At 40.4% G+C, this 10,440-nt stretch overlaps 1 protein-coding gene across 23 annotated transcripts in view; it reads left to right on the top strand.

Annotated features, from left to right (window-relative positions):
* The first annotated feature begins 10,362 nt into the window (after positions 1-10,362).
* CCDC13 (coiled-coil domain containing 13) overlaps positions 10,363-10,440 on the top strand; it is a 68,458-nt gene continuing 68,380 nt past the window's right edge. For all 23 annotated transcript variants that reach the window (XR_012431047.1, XR_012431049.1, XR_012431048.1 and 20 more), the window contains exon 1: positions 10,363-10,439. The gene's annotated coding sequence lies outside the window, so the exon portion shown is untranslated. The remainder of the gene's footprint in view (position 10,440) is intronic.

The raw sequence follows: 10,440 nt of genomic DNA, 5'->3' as shown, positions 1-10,440 counted from the left end.
CCAGCTGATTATCCATATAATTATAACACTCTTCGATTTATTTTTAGTCACCAATAATTCCTTTTGAGAAATATTTAAGCCTAGCATATTTCTTTCTTCCCTCCTTCTCTACTAACCAGTTCTGGTCAATAATATTATTGGATTTTACTCTTACACTGTTTGTTTGTTTGTTTGTTTGTTTGTTTTGAGACGGAGTCTTGCTCTGATGCTCAGGCTGGAGTACAGTGGCGTGATCTGAGCTCACGGCAACCTCCACCTCCTAGCTTCAAGCGATTCTGATGCTTCAACCTCCTGAGTAGCTGGGATTACAGGCATGCACCACCATGGCCAGGCTAATTTTTGTATTTTTAGTAAAGGCGAGGTTTCACCATGTTGGCCAGGATGATCTCGAACTCCTGGCTTTAAGAGATCTATCTGCCTCAGCCTCCCAAAGTGCTGGGATTACAGGCATAATCCACCACACCTGACCTACTCTTGTACTGTTAAATGTGATTATACTTCTCTTTGACTTGTCAGTGTAGCTTTAGCTGATAAGCTCTGGTGCCCAACTATCATTGTATCAGTGAACTTCCACTTTCTTTCCCTTTTCTCTCAATTTTTGTTGTATCATTTCTACATTGTGAGGACATGTAATATTTACATTCTGTTGTCATCCTCACATTTCTTAGTTCCACAGTTTAAATATATTTGAAACTCAAACATTCCCAGTAATCTCTTGGTCAGCTGAAATTAATGATTTAACAGTTTCCTTAAGAAAGACTCATGGAACAATTTCCCTAAATTTTTGCCATGTCAAATATGTTTATCTGTAGCCTTTACACAGTAAAAACAATTTGGCTAGATAATACAATTCTCAGTTCATATTTTTCTGTGTTGCGATAGAGAAGCCTAAAGTGTTGCTATAGAGAAGCCTAAAGTCATGTGACATTTTTCTTACAAAAGTGATTTGATTTTTTGCTTGGCTGCTCAAATTATTCCTTTATCAAGTCCAATAACTCTTAACAGGTCTTGGTATTGACCTTTCTGGGTCAGTTTTCACTACATTTTCAGAAAATTTTCATTCTAATTGATGAGTACTCTTGGTTTTGTTTAAATAACTAATTTGAGAGTCATTGATCTAGACAAATGGCAGAGGATGGGGGAGAAGAACAAGTGAAGGGTTAAGATGTTAATGAGTGTTCATGAGAAATTTGTGGGATTCCTTGCTGAAAAGAATGGTAAATGGTACATTAGGTGGTTCAAGTGGATGTGATACTATTTTTTATTGAATGAGAGCTGGGTTCATGGTTCTGCCACTCCTAACCAAGCAGCCATGGTTTTCTTGTTTATAAAATGGGGACAGTATCAGTGGCCTAGGGTTGTTGGGATTAAATACAATACTGATTTTAAAGGGCTTACTTAGCATAGCACCCAGTGCATTAGTAAGCTCAATAGATGATTGCTGTTTCCATTATTACTGTGTTAACTATGGGAATGCAGCAGCACAGGAGACAATGAGCCTTGCCTTCAGAATTTATAGTCTAGCAGGGAAGGCTGGCATTAACTAAGTGATGACAATTGTAGAGGTCCAGGGAAAACTTTACCTTCACCCTCTGAAGGTTTACTGAAAAATCAATTGACAAAAGGCAGATTACTAGGAGAAAAAACATGCAATTATTTTAATGTGTGTATCATGGGGGAATGGCAGAATGATTACTCAGTAACCCAATAGGGTACAGATGTTTATATATCCTTCATGGGGAAGGGGAGATGGGGGAAATATGGGAATTTGAGGGATAATGAATTATTTTTAGGAGGATTCAGTGGACTTAGAGAACATATGATGGCCTAAGACAAAGTCTGTTGGCCTACAAAACAGATAATAGTTTGTCCAGATGTGTTGACAGATTTGTCTCTCTTCCTGCAATATGAATTAAACTAATGAAAACTCCATGCCGGTGTAGTGGCTCACACCTGTAATCCCAGCCCTTCGGGAGGCCGAGGCAGGCGGATCACTTGAGGTCAGGAGTTTGAGACCAGCCTGGCCAACATGGTGAAATCTCCTCTCTACTAAAAAAAATACAAAAATTAGCTGCACATAGTGGCACGCACCTGTAGTCCCAGCTACTCAGGAGGCTGAGGTGGGAGAATCACTGGAACCTAGGAGATCACACCACTGCACTCCAGTTTGGGCAACAGAGCGAGACTCCATCTCAAAAAAAAAAAAAAAAAAAAAAAAAGGAAAGGACCAGGAGTAATTTTTCCCCACTTTGGCAGGTCTAGACTTTAAGCAGATAAGGAAACTTCATAGAACAGCTTCATGATGGGGAGGGGGTGGGTAGGAGGGGATAGGAGGTCAGAGAGACCTTGAGGCTGCATCTTCATTTGGTCCAGCATGTCAAAGCATCGTATTTTGGGGTATTTATTTCTGAGTCCCAGCACAATAAAGGATGATAATTATTAGGTAGAGGATGCAACAGGAACATCCGCTGGGTGGGCCTAACCCAGGGTTGGGGTTGAAGAAATTCTCCCTGAGGAAACAATGTTCTACTTTAAGGAGATAGTATGTTGATTTTTCATTGAGAGTCCCTGGCTTAATGTTGGATGTTGTTGGAGTGTTGGAGTGTGTGATTGCTTCCATGCCTCTCCTCCAGTTGTCTGAGGGCATGATGGCCTTTCTTATCCAAAGCACGTGGCACGCATAAGTGTTCAGTGTTTGTTGAATTACTTAGAATTAAAAGGTTTGGGGCTTCTGTATTCAGGATCCTACAGTCCCTAGAAGGTACATATTTCTAGTTAATGAACAACAGTGACATCTGGTGGTAAGAGTTGGAATTTCACTCCACACTTAAAAGCCCCCTAAATACACTCGACTTCTGAATCACACAGACAGATTTTTGGAGTGGAAGGAGTATTGGTCATGTAGGCCATGTCTCTTGCCTCACAGACGAGGAACAGCTGCTTGGTTTCAGGGACTTGAAATTTAGGCTGTATCCCCATATACATCTGTAGTTTATCACATCATAACTACCAGACCAGAACAACACTGAATGAACATAAAGTATTTTAAAGTTCTCGAGTCAGAGTGGAACTGCCAAATATTATTTATACCCTTGGTCCCATTTGAAAGCTGTTTGAATAGAATAGGGGAATTTGGAGAGGCAGCTGGGACATACACCCTGACTGGTTTGCTACTTTTATCAGTGAATGATTTACCTGATACGAGTTCATGGAAGAACTAACACTGCTCATGCAATCTAGTTTCCTTGCCTACTTCCCCCTTAGTCACTGAATGAAGCAAAAGAAAGAATTTGTTTTTAGCAAGACAAAAGTTAGAAAACTTTCCTCCTAAATTCAGCAGTAATAAGTGAGTCTACAGTGGAGGCCGGTGTCCAGTTGATCCCCTCAGAGGAACCTAAGAACAGGTCCTTGCAGTAGTATTCTGAGCTTCTTGTAACATTGGTGTAGGTCTTTTCCTATCCTGAATATAATTCTGAAGTGTTAGGACTGACTAAAATTTTGCCATCTCATCTTTGAGTTATGGCCCTTACCTAATCTCACCTTGTCTACAACCATATCTATTGTTTTCCCCACAGTGCCCCTTCCTAGCTCACTCATTTCTGTCAATGGTAACCCCATCTCCCACTGTCATCCCCTGAGCTCAAACCTCCTGGGCTCAAGCGATCTTCCCACTACCGCTCCCCAAGTAGTTGGACTACAGGCGTGGGCCGCCACACCCAGCTGATACTTGTATTTTTTGTAGAGATGGGATTTCACCATGTTGGTCAGGCTGGTGTCAACCTCCTGAGCTCAAGTGATCTGCCTGCCTCAGCCTCCCAAAATGCTGGGGTTACAGACGTGAGCCACTGTGCCTGGTGTGTATATATATGTATTTTTTAATTGAGAACACGCTGGAGTGCAGTGGCATGATCATAACTCACTGCAGCTCTGTCTCCTAAGCTCAAGCAATTCTCCTGCCTCGGCTTCCTGAGTAGCTGGAACTATAGGTGCACACCACCACTCCTAGCTTTTTCAGCCTTTATAGAAAGGAAGCTGAAGAGATTCCCACATACAACTGGTCTTTACTGTGAAAGTGGTAAACTAAATACTATTAAGTGCACGAGGCATTGGGGACCTAGTTAATGAGAAAAATGAATAATTACTAGGATCAGGTGACTCACCCAAATGTTTTGAAAGACTGTGATGTGAGCCAAGAATGGAATTGAGAAATACGAGGGTAAAATACAAATACATTATTAACCTTGTGCTGAAGGCTTGGTGGAGAGCCAGGGTAGATCTCATCTATCGGAGAGGTCCCTTGGAACTAAGAATTGACGAATCTTGGCAGAACATTGAGTTTTCTAATAAAGTCAACATATGATGAGTGAGACCACATCTATACAAACACATCTTAGACAAAATAGTTCCATGGATAAAATAAGATTTACTGTAGCCAAATGGTGTTAAGCTAAACACAAAATGTGCTGGAGGACTATGGGAGGCTAGTAGCTACCAAAGCCCAAATCCACGGCAAATTGTACAGGCAGAACTTCCAGCACGAAGGGGCTTGAACCTGGAGAAAATGAACAATTTTTATCCATGTAGGGCTCCTGATTGTGAAGTGGAATAATTTAATAAGGCTTAACCCTGTGCCAAAAATATCTCTAGGCAGTTTGTTTCTGTTTGTTCTCAGTCCATGCTCACAATATCTTTCTGATGACTCTTTTGGCTTTGTGGGTGCCTGATGCTGGGAAGGGAGAGTCTCTGGACATGGGTCACAACCCACAGATATAAACGAGAGGCTTAGTGTTCCTGGTTTATGTCAGTTACACGTGACTGGTTTAAGTGTAGCCCCAAGAGATACTCATGGTATAATGACCAAATTGGATTTGGGGCCTGCAAAGCTGAGGTCTGGAATGAGAGCTGTGAAGTGGAGAGAGCCAAATGAGGCCTTGGTTTTAAGCTACAGCAAAACTTACTTCCATTATCAGGCAAAACAGCTAAATCTGTAGTAATATATATGACTACTAAAATAATAAAGATAACTGAAGAGAATTTCACATTTTACAAAGCACTTTCATGACCTATTTGATTATCATGATAATAAAGGTACTATTACTATTTTAAGTAGAAAGTTGAGGTTTGTGACTTGACTAATGTCAGAGTCAAAACTCAGGTATTCCCACTTCTGACTTTGTTCAATTCATTTTTGTTTCTCATGGTAAGAGTACCACTGTTTATGTTATGTTTACTTATTTGTGGGAGAGAGAATTTCAGGGAGGGGAAATATATTTGGTGACTATTATCATTGAGATAAATAAGCATGGGTAAAGGTCCCACTTTAAAGTTGGAACTACACGGAACTGTGGGGAGAATCTAATTTAGGGATTAGGAAAAAAAGCCGTTAGACCCACACAAGTATGCGCAGCTGATTTTTAAAACCTTTATTGTGGCAAATATACATATAAAAATTACCATTTTAACCCTTTTTAAATGTACAGTACAGTGGAACTAAGTATACTCAAAATGCTATGTAACCATCACCACCATCCACCTCTAAAATCTTTTCATCAGCCCAAACAGAAACTCCATGCCCTGTAAGAATAACTTTTGGTTGGATGCGGTGGCTCCCACTTGTAATCCTAGCACTTTGGGAGGTCTACACAATTCACTTGAGCCAGGAGTTCAAGACCAACCTGGGCAACATGGCGAAACACCATCTCTACAAAAAATACAAAAATTAACTTGGTGTGGTGGTGCGAGCCTGTGGTCTCAACTACTTGGGATGCTGAGGTGGGAAAATCAGCTGAGCCCAGGTGGTCGAGGCTGTAGTGAGCTGTCATTGTGCCACTGCATTCCAGCCTTGGTGACAGAGTGAGACCCTGTCTCAAAAACAAACAAAAATCCCAAAACCTCTCTACTTCCCCGCTTCTTCCACTCCCTAGCATCCTCTATCCTACTTTCTGTCTCTATGAATTTGTTCATTCTAGGTACCTAATATACGTGGAATCATACAATATTTGCCATTTCGTGTCTGGCTTATTTCACGTAGCATAATGTTTTCAAGGTTCATCCAGAATTCAGAATTTCATTCTTTTCTAAGGCTGAATATTCCATGGAGTATATATACCACATTTTGTTTATCCATTCATCTGCTGAAGGTTGCTTGGGTTGTTTCTACCTTCTGGCTATCGTGAATAATGCTGCTATGAACATTGGCGTACAATTATCTGTTTGAGTCCCTTCTTTATTTTTTATTTTTTATTTTTTTGTAGAGACGAGGTCTTGCTATGTTGACCAGGCTGATCTCGAGTTCCTGGCCTCAAGCAGTCCTGTACCTCAGCCTCCCAAAGGGTTGGGATTACAGGAATGAGCTACTGTGTCTGGCCAAATCCCTTCTTTCAAATCTTTTGGGCATATACTTAGAAGTGGAATTGTAAATCATATGGTAATTCAATGTTTAACTTTTTGAGGAACCGCCAAACTGTTTTCTACAGTGGATATACCATTTTACATTCCCACCGGCCATGCATAAGGGTTCCAAATTCTTCACATCCTGGCAAACACTTGTTATTTTCCATCTTTTGGATAATATCCATCCTAATGGGTGTGAAATGGTATCTCGTGGTTTTGGTTTGCATTTCTCTAATGGTTAGTGATGTTGGGCATGTTTTCATGTGCTTATTTGCCATTTGTATATCTTTGGATTAATGTCTATTGAAGTTCTTTACCCATTTTTGAATTGGGTTTTGTTGAAATAGCTAATCTGATTTTTGACAAAGGTGCAAAAGCAATTCAATGGAGGAAGCACGGCCTTCCAACAAATGGTGCTGGACCAACTGGACATCATAGGCAAAAAAAGCAAAAAAGAAACTTGACCTAAATTTCATACCTTTATATAAAAATTACAACAAAAAAATCATGGCCATAAAACTCTTAACACTTTTATAAAAATGGGGGGAAATCTTTGGGACCCAGGGCTAGGCAAAGAGTTTTAGACTTGACATCAAAAGCACAATCCACAAAAGAAGGAATTGATAAATAAATTGGACCTTGTCAAAATCAAAGCCTTTTGTTCTGTGAAAGCCCAAGTGAAGAGGATTAAAAGATGAACTACAGATTCGGAGAAAGTATTTGCAAACCACATATCAAACAATGGACTAGTATATAGAATATATAAAGAATTCTCAAAACTCGACAGTTAGAAATTGGGCAAAAGAGATGAACACACACTTCGCCAAAGAAAATATACAGATGACAAATAAGCACATGAAAAAGAGGTTCAATATCATTATCTGTCATGTACATTAGAACCACAATGAGATATCACTACACACCTATTAAAACGACTAAAATAAAAATAGTGACAACATCAAATGCTGGCAAGGATGTGGAGAAATTGGATCACTTAAACATTTCTGGTAAGAATATAAAGTGGAACAGTCACTCTAGAAAACAGCTTTGGCAATTTCTTCTAAAACTAGATATGCAGTTACCTTACTACACAGCATTTGCACTCTTGGGCATTTATTCCATAGGAATGAAAAGTTATGTTCACATAAAAACTTATATATGAATGTTCATAGCAGCTGAATCATAATTGCTCCTAACTGGAAACAAGCCAGATGTCTTTTAGTGAGTAAATGGTTAAACTGGTACATTCATACTAGAACTACTCAGCAATAAAAAGGAATGGATTATTGATACACACAACAACTTGGATTAATCTCCAAGGAACTGTTCTGAGTAAAAAAAAAAAAAAAAAAAAAATCCATCCTAAAAAGTCTACATGCTGCGTTATTTCATTTATATAACATTTTTTATATGACAAAATTTTAGAAATGGAGGACAGACTGGTGGTTATAAAGGGTTAGGGACTAGGACAGGAGGAAGGAGGGAAGTGTATATAGTTATAAAAGCACAACAGAGTTCCTTGTGATAGTAAGTATTTGTTATCTTTTTTTTTTTTCTTTTTTTCTTTTGAGACAGAGTCTCACTCTGTCACCCAGGCTGGAGTGTAATGGCACGATCTCAGCTCGCTGCAACCTCTACTTCCTGAGTTCAAGCGATTCTCATGCCTCAGCCTCCCAAGTAGCTGGGATTACAGGCAAGCACCACCATCCCTGGCTAATTTTTGTTATTTTTAGTAGAGATAGGATTTTGCCATGTTGTCCAGGCTGGTCTTGAACTCCTGGCCTCAATCTGCCCACCTCAGCATCCCAAAGTGCTGGGATTAGAGGCGTGCATGAGCCACTGTGCCCGGCCAGTATTTGGTATCTTGATGGCTGTGGATACACAAACTGACACATGATAAATCAAAAGAAAAGTACAGTTAAATTGGAGAAATCTAAGAGGAGTAGGTTGTATCGATATCAATATCCTGGTTGTAATATTATACTAAAGTTCTGCAAATATTATCATTGTGGGAAACTGGAAAAGTATACAGGGGTCTCTATTATTTCTTACAACTGCATGTGATTCTATAACAATCTCAATACAATTTCAAATTAAAAAGCAAACAAAATACAAGAGCAGTGTCCTACAGATACTTCTGGTTAGAGAAACAAAGTGGGCTGGAATTAACGAACATCTGTATACTCTACATGAGGAAATACTGGTGACCCAGATTGGATTCTCCAGCTTCTTGGATGATAAAATGTCAAGCTTATAAACTAAAGAAAATTCTCAAGAGAATTTTGGGCAGAAAAAAGATGGCATGAGAGCCTTACTGGTGACAGTGGAAAAGTAACAAATCTAGAGGAAAATCATCCCTGGGTTTGAAAAAATGGGTTACTGCAAAAATGATATCCTTGTCAAAAATAATCCTTGGATTGCTGGAGCAAATGTTACCCCCTTTCCCAAACTTTTTAATACATACATTCTAGAACGTCTGTTCTGAAATTCTCCTGCATCCCTAATTTTCTCACAGCATGGTCTTACTTTAATGAAAACCTGGCTTTCTGCTAGGAACCATGCTTTCCAGAAGCCCTCTAAGTAGACCTGGCTATTCCTTTTCCTATGCCACATAGTCCTATCGTGGTCATGAGGCAAACGAATGATACTCCCCACTACACACACCATATAAAAAGACCCTAATCCTTTGGGGCTCACATCTACTTGAATCCTACTCTTTATCTTGTCTCTTTGCTGCCACCTGTATATTTATAGGTCTCCCACCCTCAGGTCACTAGGCAGAAACTGGAGACCAATGGAAAAGATCTGTTTTTCCTGTATCAGAAAACTTCGGGTTTACACTTGCAGTGCTGATGGCAGTCTAGTGCCATATCTTATGTATGCATGTCTATGGGATGGGTATTCATTCACCTTATGAGGAAAAAAAATAGAAAAACAACTACCAAGATTTTCAAATTATGAAGGCCTGGATAAATATTTGACCAGGCGCGGTGGCTCACGCCTGTAATCCCAGCACTTTGGGAGGCCAGGGCAGGCGGATCACCTGAGGTCAGGAGTTCAAGACGAGCCTGGTCAACATGGTGAAACCCCGTCTGTATTAAAAATAAAAAAATTAGCCGGGTGTGGTGGCGGGTGCCTGTAATCCCAGCTACTCGCAAGATTGAGGCAGGATAATCGCTTGAACCTGGGTGGTGGAGGTTGCAATAAGCCGAGATCATGCCACTGCACTCCAGCCTGGGCGACACAGCGAGACTCTGTAGATAGATTAGATAGATAGATAGATAGATAGATAGATAGATAGATAGATAGACAGACAGACTGACTCCCTTGAACCATCTTTCCTAGAAATTTGCCTCCCACCCCCATATTGCCCTGAAATATAGTAATGTCTTAAATTGGAAGGTGCAGTTAAAAAAAAAATGCAAGTGTTTTCCTCTGTGAAAATAAACGCTGTTCATTATTTTAAAAATCCTTTAAAGTGTAAAAATAAACACAGCACTGCTATTCTACCGGCCAAATATAACCACTTTTAATACTTCTATTTCGGTATTGTTTTAGTGCCAGGTTTGAAATAAACGCAACTTTATTTATTTAGCATTGCTATATTGCGTCCTGCTTCCTTCACTCACCATCGTAACATGGCCTTTCCCCACACTGTTTCACATTTTTCAAATATATCTGAACGGCTACTTTAAATTTCATGGAGAGATCGTTCGCTGTTTAACTCCCCAGCAGGAGAGAGGAATGGGCATCTCTGTACAGAACGTTTGGTCCACAAAACTTTCTAAAAAATATACTCCAGAAGATTTAAAATCTCCAGCGCACTCGAGACGGTGCCCCTTTGAATCCAGCCCAGAGCGCCCTCAGCGCCTCTGTCCCTTTCAGAACTCTTGGCGCCCCCTCGGCCCCCGTAGAGACGCGTTGAAAACGCGCGAGTGACGTCGCTGGTTTCCCTGGTGACAGTTGCCCGGGCAGCGCGTGCCGGCGTCCAGAGGAGGTGACCTAGCCGCTGCAGTCCGAGAAGAGAGAAGTGGAGAGAGACCGCTG

Source organism: Macaca fascicularis, chromosome 2, assembly GCF_037993035.2.
Source record: "Macaca fascicularis isolate 582-1 chromosome 2, T2T-MFA8v1.1".
NCBI lineage: Eukaryota > Metazoa > Chordata > Mammalia > Primates > Cercopithecidae > Macaca > Macaca fascicularis.
The sequence above is the reverse complement of the archived record's forward strand: the minus strand, read 5'-3'. Positions and strand labels throughout refer to the sequence as shown.